At 47.7% G+C, this 16,526-nt stretch overlaps 1 pseudogene; it reads left to right on the forward strand.

The window, feature by feature from the left end:
- Positions 1 to 11,513: 11,513 nt before the first annotated feature.
- Positions 11,514 to 12,964, forward strand: LOC132015471 (histo-blood group ABO system transferase 2-like; annotated as a pseudogene).
- Positions 12,965 to 16,526: the final 3,562 nt, after the last annotated feature.

The raw sequence follows: 16,526 nt of genomic DNA on the forward strand, positions 1-16,526 counted from the left end.
TATATATATATATATATATATATATATATAAAATATATATATATATACATACACCCAAAATATATAAATATAAATATAGTGAGTAAAGTTTAACATGTAACCCAAATAGTTTCAGAAAAGAACCAAATGTTCCAATATTTCTTGACATTTATGTTTTATGGTCAAAATAATTAAAAATTGAGTTGCTCTATGACTATTCTCCCAGATGAAATCGCTGGCCCTGCCTTTCTGGTATTGGCTAAAAGCATCTTCTCAGTAGGCTTCCTTAATGGGCATCTCTAAATAGAATGACTCTCTTAGCCCTTAGCCTGCATCCCTTCCTATGGTTGATCTGCTGATTATATCCCATGCTCTTTGCAAGCTCCCAGGTGGCACTAGAACTATACATTTGCACTAAGTAGATACCCCATAAATATTTATTAACTGAACAAGTATGGGTTGTTTTTTTTAAAAGATTTTATTTTATTTATTTGTCATAGAGAGAGAAGCGAGAGCAAGCACAGGCATACAGAGTGGCAGGCAGAGGCAGAGGGAGAAGCAGGCTCCCTGCCAAGCAAGGAGCCCGATGTGGGACTCGATCCCAGGACGTTGGGATCATGACCTGAGCCGAAGGCAGCGGCTTAACCAACTGAGCCACCCAGGCATCCCAAGTATGGGTTTTTGAAATAAAAAATGTCTAGGGGCACCTGGACTTAATGGATTAAATGGATTCATGGATTCATTCAAGACTATGGAATGAAATCCTAGGAAGCTCTGGGCAGTCTCCAAGATGGATTCTATCTCAGGAGTTCTGACTCTGTCCTCCCTGCTCCTATCAATTCCCCCTTTGGACACAATGGCTGTTCCATGGAAATTCCCCAGGGCAACTCTGGACTAGAAAGTGTCTTCGGGGTGTGCCTCCATGCCATCTGATGTGGCTGAGGGGCCATGAACAATTCTGAACCTAAACCAAGGTTTTGGCTGTGTTGCTTTACTTGCACGAAAATAGCAGTGCCTGGATCAGGCCTTCACTGCAAAAGTTGAGACAGCTTAGTGAGGACCTTGCCTAGGACACTAGCCCCATGACACTGTGAGGGCATTTGGAGTCCACCGTTAAGTCATGCAAGGCAATAAGTGAATCTACATCAGGGTAGATGATGCAAGGTATAGTTTCACAGCAAACACGACAAAAAAACATTAAATGTTAAATGTTAAATGTACTCTATACTGTGGCAGTAATGGGAAAAGTGAACGATGGGGCCAGAGAGGGGAATGGGAGTTCCAAGAAGCAGGCTGAAGTCATCAGGGGTAGGGGGTGTCTCGTGGAGGAAGGGACCAGGAGGCTTGTCACAGATTACAACCAGATTACAACAGTGCAGCATCAGGGTGTGTGCTCTGCCTGACCCATGACCCCCAGGGGCATTGGGGGCATTCTAGCTACAGAGGATCTACAGGTTGCAAATTGGCCTGAGCAGAGCCCCGGGTATTGTACTTGGTATTCCTGGTACTTGGTATGTCTTCTTGGTTCCTGGGTGTGGCTCTTCCTCTGCTTCTGGAGCCTGTTGATTCTCTTGTTTTCCTCTGAGGGGCACTATTTTGTATGGATTCAGTACCGTTTGTTGACACAAATTCTTGCTGAAAAGAAGTGAAATAGAAGTCATCCTTGTTTCCCAAGTAGACCTGAGTAGATTCAATAGTAATAGCCTTTTCCCAGGCCCCTAGGCTTTCATCTGCTAGCCAACTCTGAAATTTTTGAAAGCATCTTCTGTTCTTAACAAGTTGAAAGAATTGGTTTGGTTTTTAAAAAATTCAACAAAGTCACAGTTTTCATAATCTATACAATGATCTGTAAACATTGGATGAACAAGATTTGACAGCATGAAGGAAGAATTGGCTTTGCAGTGGGGTGTGGGGCCGTGTTGACTCACTGTTGCCCTCATGTGGCCACTCTCCAAATAGCATGTGGCCGAATATGTTCCAACTTCGATTCAAGGGAGGATAAGACAGAAGACAGTTGGTCCCTGAATTCCTTAGCTCCTAAAAACCATCCCCTAATTTATGAGCGATATTCTAAATTGAGTATATCTTAACTAGATATTAGGGCTAGGATCAGGGTCAAGTTGCATACATTAATTATGGACAGCTTTTTGTATGTCAATCTTACCTGCCTAAGGTGTTTTTAAGAAATAAAATGGGAGAGGATTTAGTCACCAAAGCACTGAGTACATGACCTGTCCAGGGAAATTGGTAACTAAACGTAATTATTGTTTCATCTTAGCTGAGGACCAGGAGCTGGTCCTACAGGTACTTGGCAGGTAGCATCTGTGGCCAGCTGGCCTTCTCCCCCCGACACCCACCCCCAGCTCAGCACATCCTCTGCTCTGCTCAAGGGCAGCAAACAGACGGTCCAGGTGCAGGAGTGATTCCCTCCTGTCAGGCATGGCTTGCTTCCGACAGGTAGAGAAGTGGGCCAGCTCACATGCATATGATGTATTCTTTTAGTTCCTTGCTGTCTGCCTCTCCTTTCTGTCACCCTGGTCCTAAAACTTTAGCTCCTGGGAGAACTTGGGTTTGCAGATTTCTGTGGACATTTCGATGTGTAGATCTGTGTTGCCTTTGTTCCCTGTCCTTGGGTTGGAGATGAAGGCGTGAAAAGCCATCATACTCTGAAAGCAGCAAAAAGAAATATCAAGTGTGCTTTGTCCCCCGCACCTCAGGCTTGAAAGCCATGGCCATCTACGTACTTCATGTTCTACACAATCAGCTTTAGGGACTCACAGATGCATTTGAAATGAAACTGTACTGAAAGAAATCTCATTACTGAACTTTTGCCTTGCAGAAGACAGTTTAGGGACACTGCCCCTCACCCGCCTTGTCGTTTTTGGTCTGGCCAATGCCTGGTCACACTGACACATGTAGGCACACAAGGGCACAACTGTGACATCCCCATGGAGCACTCTGCATCCCTGCACACCCTCAGTCCTCCTGAGCATCCTCCTTAGTGACACATCCTCCTTGGTGACAATGCTCCTCCTGGAGCATTCCTGGTCCTCCTGCACCTAGGTCTGGCCAATCCTGCACACCCCCCAGCTCCTGAGTGTTCCCTGTCATGACCCTTGTCACACAAGCCTGTCACTTGTCTCTTTGTCCTTTCTGCTTGGAGTAGATTTCTCTCACAGATGCCTGGTTATATGATAGGTGGATGAATGGGTTAGGAATCTTTTGTCCGGGAACAGCAGGCGTCCTTCAAAACCCTGATGGGCAGGGGGAGTCTCTGTCCCTCTGTGTGCCCCAGTGTCCAGGACAAGGGACTTGGAAGTTCTCCCAGATGAAGTTTGTTCTATGAAGGTGGCTTCCTTCCGAGATCATTATGGAACCACATTGCGTGGCTGTTCCTGTGAGACAGAAAGCGTGCTACTCTGCTGTATTCTCCTTGCACTCTGTGGCTAACAAAGAGGAAACACACACTCACACTCAGAAGTGCACACTTACACCTCCGTTTCTGAGTGTCACTACCATGTAAACTACACTGAATTCCTGCTGGGCTGCAGACATATAGACGTGCCATTCAAGGTGTCCATAGAGGAGGATGGAGATGGAGTCCTGGCTAAAAGGATGGAAGTCCTTGTCTCTGGGGGTGAAAAACTTAGATTTTACCCAGAAGGCACTACGTTCTATTCAAAGAAGTGACGTGACGCTGGGATCTTTGAGACCAGGGATTGGTACAGACTTTTCTGGAAAGTCTTCTGTAAAGATTTTGTGTTAGGTGTTGCAGTCCATGTGGTGTCTCTGAAAATGACTCCTTTCTTGCATTGTGGCTTGAAAGCAGCCACAGACCATCCATAACTAATGTTCTAGCCACACTTGATTGACAGAATACAGGGGGAGGTCCCATTTGCCTCCTGGGTGGTAGTTTCACACACCCCAGATTTGCAACATGATGTATGACGGGGGAGAGGGCTCTTCTTTTCCAGTGGCAGAGTGGGAGTACACTGAGATCTACCCTGCCTGACCCCGGCCCCTCCTCTTGAAAGGAAAAAAAGATGATAGTGAGATTGGCCAACAATTAAGGCTTCAGGTATTCTGCCTTTCTCTGTAGGCCCCAAGCTTGCCACAAGTTGTTTGTCTGTGGTTGAATTCCATGTAGGTATTGTTTGGCTGAGTAAGTCCCCTTGCCTGGCAGGAAGATCTTGTGGGTTATATACCCCACAGATGGTCATCTTGCTCAGGCCAAGACCATGAGCATGTTTAGGGTTCTCCTGAGTTAGTGGAGGATCTAGCATGTGCGGGCTTCAGGATGAGTCCAGTTCAGCCCTCAGCAATGTTATGGAGCACCTGGCTTTCTGGGCCCTCTGTGGCACTGGCACAGGCCTGGCCTAGGCCACTTTTGCAGTCATGTTGGAAAAGCCCCTGGCCCATGCTTGGGTCTGCAGGCTGGGACCCGAGGTTCCTCCTGCCTCTTTGGCTGGAACCAGGTCACACGCCCATGGATGAGCCAATCCCTGGATCCAGGGAGAGGAGCCGTGGAGATTGGCACAGGTTGTTAGGACGTCTGTTGTCATGACTTTTCTAATGGTGGTGGTGGCAAGATCTTCTGGGATGCATCTGTTAGTAAAACGAATATTAATTCCTGATAGTAAGTGGGTCCAAGGTGCTAGCTTAGAACCTAGCACCTCAGTCCCAGCACCTTGATACTACTGTACTATTCTGCAGAGAAAATAGCTGAGAGTGAGCAAAGTGGATTGAAACTGGCCTGGAGTGCACAAGGGAAGGGAGTGAGTGTGTAGGTGATTGGGGATAATAGCTCTGGCCAAGCTGTATCTCCAATTTACCTAGGTTCAAGGTGCGGGGAATCCATGGTGTTTCACCGTCCATCATTTTGCAGATGAAGAACATGCCTTTGCATGGAATATGGCAAGACTTGTTCCAAGTATCTCTAGTTGATATAGAAGTCGAGGAGAGCAGCACCCTCCATCTGCTGGGATAGGCATGAGAGGCTGAATGCTCGGCTTTTGCAGGGCTCACTGTGAGCCTGCATGCAGGACTAACGAGGATGGTTCATGGTTTAGTTCTAAGGATGGAGTATTGGAAGAATGTAGTGCCCCATGTAATCCTGGGAAGGGGACAGATCTAGAGTCCACTCTAGAGTTACTTCGTGGGAGTCGTTGTGATCTGCACCATCATTTCATGAGATGTCTGTCCTTTATTGAGTTCTGGGTGTGGTTTCTGTGACTTTGTCCTAATGGTTGGGATTTCCAAAGAATAGTATTTTTTTGGCTTCACTGTAAGAGTTGGTTCATTGAGAGTGGGCAAGTCCCATTCTGCTGCTGAGAAGTGTGTCTTTAGCGGTGGGAGTGTGTATTACAATCCTAGAGGTCAATGGTGAGGTGGTTACAATGGTCAGTAGGCTATTGTTTTGTTTTATTTTTAGATTTTATTTATTTAATTGACAGAGAGAAATTACAAGTAGGCAGAGAGGCAGGCAGAGACAGCGGGGGAAGCAGGATCCCTGCTGAGCAGAGAGCCCAATGTGGGGCTTGATCCCAGGACCCTGAGGTCATGACCTGAGCTGAAGGCAGAGGCTTAACCCACTGAGCCACCCAGGTGCCCCCCCCACCTTTTGATTCTCGAGGACACTGTTTGGCTTGGGGACTAGGGTTAGGGTCTTGGACTAGGGTCAGGGCCAGGCTTGAGAGCAAGTTGAGGTTAGAGTGTGGGTCTGCATCAGAGCCAGAGTCATGTTTGGTACTACCGTTTCTGTCAGGTACTATAGTCATTCCATATTGTTTCCAGTTCCTTGTTCCTTAGATATTTTTTAAGAAGTTGGGGAATATTGGGCTCCATACAGCTTGAATTTCCGGAATGAAGTGGCTTCAGCTGGACCCTGGGAGGGAGCAGGTGCTTCTGTTGAAGGGTGAGCTCCCCTAGTCCTGCACTGACTCTACCGCCTGCAGAAGGCACAGGACCCCAGCTACCTCCCTGAGCCTGGCCTGCACAGCTGTATCTGGGACAGGAGCCTGGCCTCCTTAGGACCCACTGTGGAGACTTCTGGAGGATGTGGAACCCCTTCCATGCTGAAAGGACAAGCTGGGGAGGATGTGGGTCCACATCCACACTGACAGGACCTACTGTGGAGGATGTGGGGCTGTGGCCACACTAACAGCAGTCCAGCCCCCTCAGGACTGGCCGCTGGAGGAGAAGGTGAGGACAAGCCATCTGAGCAGGGACTGCTGAGGGGGTGTGTGGTCTCAGGGCCCCATGGAGGAAGGGCGCGCTGTGTAGACACTGGTGCTTCCATGGTTTTGTGTGTGGTGAAGTGGTCTCCCATGGTGCTGTGCATGGTGCTGTGGGGTCTCTGCTTTCTGATTTCTGATGCATGACCTGGGTCCCATGTCTATGTGCACATGCAGATTCAGTTCCTGGGGTTTCTCAGACGGACTGCAGTCAGGGAATGGATGCCCACCTTGGTGCTCATGCTCCCCTCCACCTCGGCCCTGCGAGGTCCTTTCTGTGTCTACACCCGCATCAGGGTTTGTCCAGAGTCTGGAAGTTCAGGAGTGACAGTGAGGACTCTGTAGACAGCTTTGGGGAGGGTAGGTATTTTCTCAGTGTAGGTTCTTCCCTGAGCACAGAGTGTCTTCCCATCTCTGTTTGTCTCCCTCCATGTCTGTCATCAGTGTCTCACAGCTGCCAGAGGACAGGCGTGTCACCTCCTTGGTTCAGGGGAGTCCTAGGTATCTTGTTCTTTTGGAGGCAGTAGTAAATGCGATGGCTCTCCATGGTCTCTTTCTGATGGTTCGATCTGAGAATATAGAAACGCAATTGATTTGTATATATTGATTTTGTTCCTTGCAAGTTTCTTGAATTTAGTAGTTCTGTTCACCTTAAACTGCTAGTTATTTGACCAACAAAATGGGTTTATTTGGGAAGAGCAGAGAATGGTCATCTGGGATGAGCAGGCTACGGTCACATCACAGGCAAGTGCAAGAAACAAAGGAGAGGAACATTATTTCATGGAGAAGGAGGAAGAAGTTGGGAAAGTTTCTTGGAAGGAAAGTCTGCTGGAGAAAGGCAGGAGTTCAGCGTGATGGAGGATTCTCACCAGCCGAGCTGTGGTGATGGTGGATTTCTTGTAGGAGATGAACCCTCCAGCTTCCCCGTGGGGCCTGGCAGGGATGAGTCTCTCCTGTGGGGGATTCTAATGTGGGGTCCATAATGGGCACCAAGTGCCAGGCACCCCCTTTCAGCCTTCCGAAGTCCACTTTACTGAGGCTTCCCTTTGTACTTTTTCACAGTTCTATGCAGGTTGTGGTGGAGCGTTGTGGAGAATTGGAATTCAAAATCCCACTGCTTCCACTGCACCCAACACATGGGGGCGCCTGATTTAAACCTCCCACGAGTCTCTTGCTAACATCCAAGGGTGAGTGTCCTCTTCACGGTGGGTGAACTGGATCTGGGAGGGCTTGGCCTCCATCCCGAAGTCTGGTGTCCTCTCTGCTTCTGTGATGTGGTGCTAACGTGGGTGTTTGGAAAAGTCATTTACTCTATGGTGATTTCAAATCTGCGGTAACTTGTCACAGCAGCACAAATACATTTTATCTCCACACTCAGACTCCCCAGGTGTCGTTTCTTTACCATGTTTACCACTTCACATGGGCTACTTCAGTGCATTTTACCCCAAACAGGGACACTGTCCCATGGGACCACCACGTAACCCCAAGTGAGGAAATCATGATGGTTCCCACATTTGAACCCAGACCACAGGCCCACTTCAGCTGTCATCACCTGCCCGACGGTCTGAAATGTCTTCTCTATTTGGATCCAGTTTTATTCTTCTGGAACTTCTTCCAGGACTTTCCCTTATTTGAGTAACCTTGACGGGCTTACAGAGCACATACGGCTCCAATGTGAGTGGTATTTCCACATGGCTCATGTAACGGGCTGTTTTCAGTGTCCATCCACATTGTGACATGCATCAGTCCTTCATTCACTTTTTCATGGTGACTAAACACAAGAACATTATTGGCCCCTTAAAACATTTCAGGTAAACAATTCTCTGGCCTTAGCGGAGTTCCCATGGTAGAACATTATTCTCCAGAACTTTCTCATTCTCCCCGAGGGAGCCTGTATGCATGAGACACCAACTCCCCATTGTCCTTTCCCCTCAGGCCCCTGCAGCCACATCCAGCTTTGTGTCCCAGACGCCTCATACAAGTGCAATCATACAGTATCTGTCCTTCCGTGACTGGCTGGTTTCACTCAGCATAATGACTTCCAGGTTCAACCCGTGTTGTAGCCTGTGTCAGAACTCCTTTTGTTTTAAGACTGAATCATGTTCCATGGTGTATAAACCACATTTTGTTTATCCATTCATCTGTCAGTGGACACTTGGGTGGCTTCTCACTTTTGGCTGTTGTGAGAAATGCTGCTCTGAATATGTGTACTTCTACTATCAATTTTTGGAGGCAGTGGAATTCTGTGTTTAATATTTTAAGGAACCACCGTATTTCTCCCTCCACAAACAAACCATTTTACTTCATTCCTTCATAGGGCAGAACAAGATAGCCATTTATGGATCTACCTCATTTTGTTTGTCCTTTTCCCCATGGATGGACATTTGTATAGTTCTGATTTTTGCCTATTGTGAACACTGCTGCTATGAATATTCCTGTAGATTTTTGTTTGTTTGTTTGAATCAATGTTTTCAGTTGGGGGGGTATATATCTAGGAGTACAATTTTTGAACCATAAGGTAGTTCTGCTTTGATCTGTTTGAATAAATGCCAAACTATTTTATACATAGACTGAACCATTTTTCACAAGTGAGGTTTAAGGGTCTCAGTCTCTTAACATCGTTTTGTTATTTTTAGTTTTCTTGGTCATAGTGATTCTACTTGTGTAAAAGGACGTCTAATTGATTTAAATCTTCATTTGCATAAAGACTAATGATGTCTAACATCATTCATGTGCTATTCACCATTTGTATGATTTCTCTGGAGAAGGGTCCATTTTAAAATGGGGTTGTCTTTTTGTTGAGTTGTAAAAGCTCTTTACATATTCTGGGCAACAAACTCATTAGATAAATAATGTACAAATATTTTCTTCCATTCTGGAGGCTGTCTTTTCACTTTCTGGATAGTATCTTCTGATGTACAAAGACTTTTATTTATTTATTTATTTATTTTTACATTTCTTTTTTAAGAGTGAGAGTATGCAAGTGGACAGGGGCAGAGGGAGAATGAAACAAAGTCTTAAGCAGGCCCCACATTCAGTGTGGAGCGTGACGTGGGGTTCAATCTCATAATCCTGAGATCATGATCTGAGCCAAAATTAAGAGTCAGAGAGTTAACCAACTGAGCCACCCAGGCACTTGGGACAGATTTTTAATTTTGAGGATATTGTCTATTTTTTCTTTCCCTTCTTATGCTTGGTGTCAGATCTAAACGCATTGCTAAACCCAGGGTTGTGAAGATTTATCCCCATTTGTTTCTTCTAGAGTTTATAATTTTACCTCTTACATTTAAGGCTTTAACTTATTTTGAGTTAATGTTTATATGTGGTGTAAGGTAAGGGTCCAGTTCCATTCCTCTGTACATGGATAGCTGGTTGTCTAGCACCCTTTGTTGAAAAGACCATTTTGTCCCCCCAGTGTAATGTCCACCCTTGTCAAAATTCAGTGGACTGTGGATGAAGGGGTTTATTTCTGGGCTCTCAGATCCCACTGCTCTGTATGCATACTTTTTTTTAAAAATTGTTTTATTTATTTAAAATTTTTAAAAAATATTTGGGACACCTGGGTGCCTCAGCAGGTTAAGCCTCTACCTTCGGCTCAGGTCATTTTCTCAGGTCCTGGGATCGAGCCCTGCACCGGGCTCTCTGCTCAGTGGTGAGCCTGCTTTCCCCTCTCTTTCTGCCTGCCTCTCTGCCTACTTGTGATCTCTCTCTCTGTCAAATAAATAAATAAAATCTTTAAAAAAAGTTTTTAAATTTAAATTCAATTAATTAACATACAATATATTATTTGTTTCAGGGTGTATGCATACCTATACTTCAGTATCACAATGTTTTGTTTACTGTTGCTTTGTATTAAGATTTCAACTTTGCAAGTGTGACCTTTGACCATTGATTTTCTTTTTCAAGACGGTTTTGTCTATCTTGTGGTCCCTTAAAATTCCATATGGCTGTTACGATTAGCTTGTGTATTTCTTCCCAAAGGCCTTTGTGAAATTTCTTGGGAACACATTGAATTCCACATTGCTTTGTGTACTGTTGCCATCTTATCAGTGGTATGTCTTTTCATCACTATGGGGTGTCCTCAGATTTACTTAGGTTTCCCTTACTTTCTTTCAGCAATGTTTTGTAATTTTTAGCGTACAAGATGTACACCTTAATTACGTCTATTCCTAAGTATTTTGTCAATGTCGATGTTCCCTAAAATGGAATTATTTTCTTAAATTCCTTTTTGGATGGTTCATTGCTAATGTATATAAATAAGAAAGATGTTTGTGTATTGATATTTTGTCCTGTAACTTTGTGGAATTAGGGAACTGGCTATAATCATTCTTTGTTGATTCTTTAGGAAGCTCTCTATATCTGATGGTGCCATCTCTGGTCTCCAAATAGACCTCGTTCTACTCTTTCCTTTCACATGTGGATTCCTTATTTCTTGCCTTATTGTTCTGGGTAGAACTTTCAGCACAATACTGAGCGAGGAGTGAAAGCCAGCATGATGGACTTGTATATGATTTCAGAGTAGTCCTCAAAATAGTCCTGTCCGTCCTCAAAATTGAGCATGATGTTTGATTAGGTTTAGGGTGGGGTGAGGGTTAGGGCTTAGGGCTGGGGTCTCCCTGTCCTCCACTGTACAGAGCCCGTTTTTCTCTGGTAACCAGCAGAGTGATCTTTTCAGAATATAACTTTTTGAGCCTTTCTGTGATCAACTCCCCAGCTGCCTATCCTCTCCAGCCTTACCTCTCCCACCATATCCCCCCGACCCCTGTGGGCCTCCCAGGTGTGTCATTGTCTTACATATGCCTTGGGCCTGGCTCCAGGCCTTTACATTCTCCCTGCCCTTTGCCAGGAGCATTCTTCTCTCCCCCTGCTTCACGTCTGGCTTGTTCCCCTGTTGCCTGGACCTGGACTAGCCCCCTGGTGACCTGACTCGTTTCTGCCAGCTGTGTGTGGCCTTGTCTCCTATGTAAATATGGTGCCCACTTTCTCTGTGTGAGCAATTTACTAAACTGCTAGGTATGGGGTAGGCAAAGGGAAGTAGCCTTAGGGCCTGTGTGAAAAAATCAGTCCCAGGGCGCCTAGGTGGCTCAGTTGTTAAGCATCTGCCTTTGGCTCAGATAGCGATCCCAGGGTCCTGGGATTGAACCCTGCCATGTTGGGCTCCCTGCTCAGCTGGGAGCATGCTTCTCCCTCTCCCACTCCCCCTGCTTATATCTCTCTCTAGCTGTCTGTCTCTCTGTCAAATAAATAAATAAAACCTTTAAAAAAAAATCAGTCTCAGAGGGCTCACCACCCTTGCTGACAATGGTGGAGCTGCTGTCCCCACAGGTACAGCGAGACAAGACTTCCAACTTCTTGGGGCTGGGGAGATGTAGACCTGGACCTGGAAGCTTCCACTCTTGGATTCATGGCTGGGACCTAAGCAAGCCCCTTCTTCTTCTAGCGGTCCTCTTTCCCCTTCCCTGCCCATGGGCTGGACCTAATTTCTGATCTGGGGGAGTTCGAGGGTGACCTCTCCTAGGAATAGCCATGGTTGACTGATGGACCTTGTCAGCAAGAAGCCCAGTAGCCTTCAAGGAGAACCCTGTGGGGGTGGAGACAGCTCTGTGGGGGCCAGCGACAGCCCCCTCAAAGCAAAGTGAGGCTTTGAGAGAAAGGAGGACTGTGCCCAAAAGGAGGGCTGTGCCCAAATGTGCACCACTCCTGGCAGGTGGGGACAGGACCTGCAGGGGGAGGCCGGCCAGGAGAGGGTACCTGCATGGTTTTCCTGGGAGCTCAGCATAGGCGGAATGTTCTTGGTTCCAGCATGCTGACTGTAGGGTTGGTTTCCTGCCTCTGAAGCTTCAGGGTCCCCTTTGTATGATGGGGTGCTGATGGCCCCCATCTCTGGGAGCAGAGGGTAGAGAGGCCCCCTGGGCAGACTTCCTCACGACAGGCTGGGAGAGTGGCTGTTGCTTAAACCAGCCCAAGGCCTGCCCCTTGAAGAAGGTGCACACGTCCATGGCTCCCAGCTCTGGGGTCCTGCTGCCAGCCTCTGACAGTGACCCTCCTCCTGTCTTGTCCCTTGTCCCTGTAGGTAGGTGGTCTGCCTAGAGCTGTTCCTGCAGAGGGCAGAGAAGCCCATCATGGTGGGACACAGGGTCACTTACTAGGTAATCACCAGCCAGCAAGCTGCCGGGCCCATGTGCCCCCCTTGGAGGGCTGGAGGGTGGTGTTCCTCAAGGTCCCTGGTGCCCTGCACTAGCAGGATGTGTCCCTGCAGTGCATGGCGATGGTCAGCTGCTCTGTGAGCAATATTTCCTCTGAAAGGTGGATGACCTGGTGTGTGCAGATGTGGACACGATGTTCTGTGACCATGTGGGCATGGAGATCCTGTCCGTCCTCCTCTTTGGCACCCCGCACCCCATTTTCTACCAGGTGTCCCATGAAGACTTCAGCTACCATCGCCAGCCACAATCCCAGGCCCATATCCCCAGGGACCAGGGCAATGTTTACTACATGGGGGCTTTTTTGGGGGAGTTGGTGGTGGAGGTTTACTGACTGACCTTGGCCAGTCACCAGGTGTTGGGGATCGACCTGGCCAATGGGATCGAGATTGTGTGGTGTGTGGAGAACCACTTGAACAGGCACCTACTGGACCACAATCCCACCAAGGTGCTATCCCAGAGGACCTGTGGGACCCACAGTGGCTGGGCTGTCCCCTGGAGGACCTGTGGGACCCATGGTGGCTGGGCTGCCCTCCCCCGCCTTCATGAAGAAGCTGAGATTCAGGCTGTGCCCAAGAATCACCAGACATCTGGGACTCATGAGGGGCTGTCCCCATCTCCGTCAGGGATTGCTGTCCTGAGCAGAGCTGTCAGAGAAGATTCCTACTTCTGTCCTCTTGAGGGAGACTGTGGAACCCAGCCCTGCCCACACAGGCATGTCCAGGGACCCCAGCTGCACCAGCACATGGGAGGCCTGCCTGGGGACACAAGGTCCTCTCTTTGTGGACACTACATTTGGATAACTTCTGGGTCATTTGCAGCTGTGAACAGCTCCAGTTTTATGTCAGATGTTTTTCTGTGTCAATTCTGTGTCAATGAGCAACCATGTTCTTTAAAAAGAACAATCAAGGGAAAAGGGTTTCTTCCTGGTTCTAGACAGACAGTGCCTGGTGGGGCTGGGAGTGGTCATGCAGTGGAGCCAGGATGGCCTCTGGTTGGGTCTTCCCTCCCAGTCCCTGCACCTTGCCATGGCCACAGGGCTTCAGAGGCAGGGGAGCACTGAGCCACCTCTCAGACCTTCAGTCCCCTGACCGCCCAGAGGCCTTGGCTGTGGCAGCTAGCTCAACCTCCAGGAGCATGGAGCCCTCTGAGTTGTGTACGGTTTCTGCCTTGGTTTTATTTTTTATTTGTTAATTTTTAAAACTTAAATTGATTAGCTAACATATAATACATCAGTAGATTTTAGTGTAGTGTTCAGTGATTCATTAGTTGCCTGTAACACCCAGTGCTCATCACAACATGTGCCCTCCTTAATACCTGTCATCCAGCTACCCCACCCTCCACCCCTCCCTTCTGTCACCCTCAGTTTGGTTCCCGGAGTCCAGAGTCTCTCATGGTTTGTATCCCTCTCTGATTTCTTCCCATTCAGTTTTCCCTTTCTTCCCCTGTGGTCCTCTGCTATTCCTTGTTCCGCGTATGAGTGGAACCAAATAATTATTGTTTTTCTCTGCTTGAGTTAGTTCACTCAGCATAATCCTCTCCAGTCCCATCCATGTCGATGCAAATGGTGGGTATTCGTCCTTTCTGATGGCTGAGGAATATTCTCTTGTATATATGGACCACATCTTCTTTATCTATTCATCTGTTGAAGGACATCTAGGCTCTTTCCACAATTTGGCTATTGTGGGCATTGCTGCTATGAATACTGGGGTGCAGGTGGCCTTCTTCTCACTACATCTGTATCATCGGCGTAAATACTCAAGAGTTCAGTTGCTGGGTTGTAGGGTAGCTCTATTTTCAACTTCTTGAGGAACCTCCATACTGTTTTCCAGAATGACTACACCAGCTTGCATTCCCACCAACAGTGTAAAAAGGTTCCCTTTTCTTCACAACCTCACCAACACTTGTTTCCTGTCTTGTTAATTTTAGCCATTCTAACTGGTGTAAGGTGACATCTCATTATAGTTTTGATTTGTACTTCCCTCATGTCGAGGATGTTGAGCAATTTTTTCTGTGTCTATCATGAGCCTCCTCAGTCTCCTCTGCTGCCCTCATTTTCCTCCTCAGCCTGAAGATGATCCCAGCCAATCTGCAGCTTTGAACTCCAGTTCAGCCCAGATGCCAGGAACATACCCTGGGGGGTATTGGCCTCACCTACCCCATCTGTCCTGTCCACATCAGGTGCCTGCACCCCTGCCCCCACCAGCTGGCCACCTGCTCCTCTCACAGAAGTTCTCATCTCAGGAGAGGGAAACACCAAGTCCAGACCCTTGGATTCCTCTGTGACTTGTTGCTTTCCACCAACTCTCCCAGTAGTGAGGTGGCTACTGGAGGACATTCGATGTCCAAACCATTTAAAGGCATATATGAGTCTCTGCTGCTTAGGGTAATGGATAAGACTTGGGTCAAACAGAAACCTGGCAGAATCACTGGAAGAAAGGCTGAGTGATGGGGAGCTTTAGGGAAGAAGGGCCTAGAAGCTCTGACCTATTCCCCAGCCCCTGGGACACTGCATACATGCCTGCTCAGGGCCGACCTGAGAAGGCCCTAGGTTCTGCCCTCTGGTGATTGTCAGACTTGGCAAGTAGGAAGTGAAGGCCAAGGCAGAGTGCTAAGAGGCCTGGCCGGGGCTGAAGGTGTATCCCGACACCGCCACACCCAGAGCTCTCCTCCCCATCTGCAAAGACTAGAAGTTGGTTGTTTTTGTTTTTGTTTTTGTTTTTTTCCAGAAGGAGGGTAGTTTCCAGATATTTATTTATTTATTTTTTTTTTTTTAAAGATTTTATTTATTTATTTGACAGAGAGAGATCACAAGTAGGCAGAGAGGCAGGCAGAGAGAGAGAGGAGGAAGCAGGCTCCCTGCTGAGCAGAGAGCCCGATGCGGGACTCGATCTCAGGCCCCTGAGATGATGACCTGAGCCGAAGGCAGCGGCTTAACCCACTGAGCCACCCAGGCGCCCCAGTTTCCAGATATTTAAGGAAATCACACCCAGTGGACAGTTGACCACTACATTCACAGACCAGACACTTCTGTGGCCACACACAAGGGATACTGATTTGACAAAATCAGTTCAGGAATGTCACTAAGCCAACAGCAGAACTGTAGGGATAGGAGCAGCAGCAGTGAACCGTGGGGGAGGGGAAGAGCTGGTATTTGACTTGTTACGCTGCACTATTCACAGTGTCCCAGATCCAAAGGCCGGGAGATGAGTGGTGGTGACACAGGAAAGGAATGTATTTCAGTGCAGCCGACACCGGAAGGCAGAGGACTGGCATGGTCTCAAGGTGTTGAAAACACTCCTGGGCTTTTATATGAGGAAAATCTAGGACAAAGGTTCGTGGGCAGGTGCAGAGGTCAGTAAAGTTCAAGTCAGTCATTGTCTTGGGGTCCATCATGTGGGGTCTTGCTGGTGTCAGGCAGTGGTTATTGCTTGAGGGGTTGTTTTGGTGCCCGCTGGGTCTTTGACTTGGGTTAACAGATGAGCCCAAAGGAGGGCTGTCACCAGTTAGGAAGTACAGACAAAGGTCGGAGTGGAGGTGGGAAAAGGTCTTGTTCACTCCAAGAGCAGGGGAGCTCCGAGCCTCTGCTACACACCTTGCTCTGCCCATCACTTCCAGCTGCCTGGTCCTGAGTTCTGTCCTTTTAATGAACTGGTTATCTAGTAAGTAATGTGTTTCTCTGAGTTCCATGAGCCACTCAAGCAGACTATTTGAACCTGAGAAGGAGGTTGTGGGGCCCTCCAATCTGTAGCCATAGTTCAGAAACACTGGTGACCTCACTGCCCAGCCACTGGCTGACCACTCAGTGAACAGCACAGGGATTCAGTGGCCACACACAGCAAAGAACACAGACTTGAAAAAGTTCAAAAAGTCACCAAGCCAACAGGAGCAACCACAAAGAGCAGCAATAATGAATCCTGGGGTGGGGAAGGTTTGATATCCAGGACGCTTCTGTTATAATATTCATCATCACGCCCTGGACTTGTCAGTACGGGCCAAGTCCCCTAGCTGGAGGTCAGGTAGCTTTCTACATGTTCCACCTGCCTCTCCCTGGCTCCCCCAGCCTTGCAGAGCCCTGTGCTGCTTCCCAGCAGAGGGTGGTTTTAACTAA

The sequence above is a fragment of the Mustela nigripes genome, chromosome 4, assembly GCF_022355385.1.
Source record: "Mustela nigripes isolate SB6536 chromosome 4, MUSNIG.SB6536, whole genome shotgun sequence".
Lineage (NCBI taxonomy): Eukaryota > Metazoa > Chordata > Mammalia > Carnivora > Mustelidae > Mustela > Mustela nigripes.